This window comes from Octopus bimaculoides, chromosome 27 (assembly GCF_001194135.2).
Source record: "Octopus bimaculoides isolate UCB-OBI-ISO-001 chromosome 27, ASM119413v2, whole genome shotgun sequence".
In the NCBI taxonomy this organism is placed as follows: Eukaryota; Metazoa; Mollusca; class Cephalopoda; order Octopoda; family Octopodidae; genus Octopus; species Octopus bimaculoides.
In genome coordinates, this window is record NC_069007.1 from 16,308,137 (window position 1) to 16,309,073 (window position 937).

Here is a 937-nt window from a genome sequence, read left to right on the forward strand (position 1 = left end):
TCAAATACTTTTTTACAAATCAGCAAGGATCATGTGAAAATATTTATTACAAGACCTCCAAGTTCAGAATGAATGACATGGGTTTTTTTTTCCATCTCTATGAATATTTTATATTCGTCAATACTAACACATGTGCGTCTGTACATATGTTGTTTTTTGAGAATATGAAGGAAAAATGGGTCAAACTATGATATAACTGTTCCGATTCCTGTCTTTTCATTTCAACACCGGAAATATTTTCTTTGTTTTTAAGGTGTTATTTTTGGCTTTTAGCAGTCCATTAAAAAAATATATATATAATTTTTTTTTTGTTCATTTTCAATTTCATTTTGTTGATTGTTTTATTTTTTCGGTAGATTGGTTAAAATAATAAATTAGACTTCGGTTTTAACTACATACATATTAATGACTCTTTATGATTAAACTCAACCATACACACACACAAACATATATATATATCAATATATATATATATATATATACACACACACATGCATATGTATGAATGTATGCTTGAAGAGCCTGTGCACAGAGAGATGAAACTCAGACTGGCGCAACTAAAATAAAAAATAGCTCTACCATAGTATTGAGTACTTTCTTCTGACAGTCAACACTAAATGTGTGTGTGTGTGTGTGTATATACATGTACATATATAAATAGATATGTATACATATGCACATATACATATATATATATCCTTTTAATATATTTAGGGCAAATGCTTCTAAATGCACTCATAAAAGCTCTTATGCTTCTGTCAGTTATTCTTATCTTCCAGAGAAACCCTATGGGATGATAGGTTGGTTTTATACACATACACACACATATATGTACATATGCACCTATTCAATATGTATGTTTGGTTTTATATATATCTGTAAAAATATGTGACACTTATTTGGTAGCCATGAAAAAACTCCCAGTTTCGGATGCCGG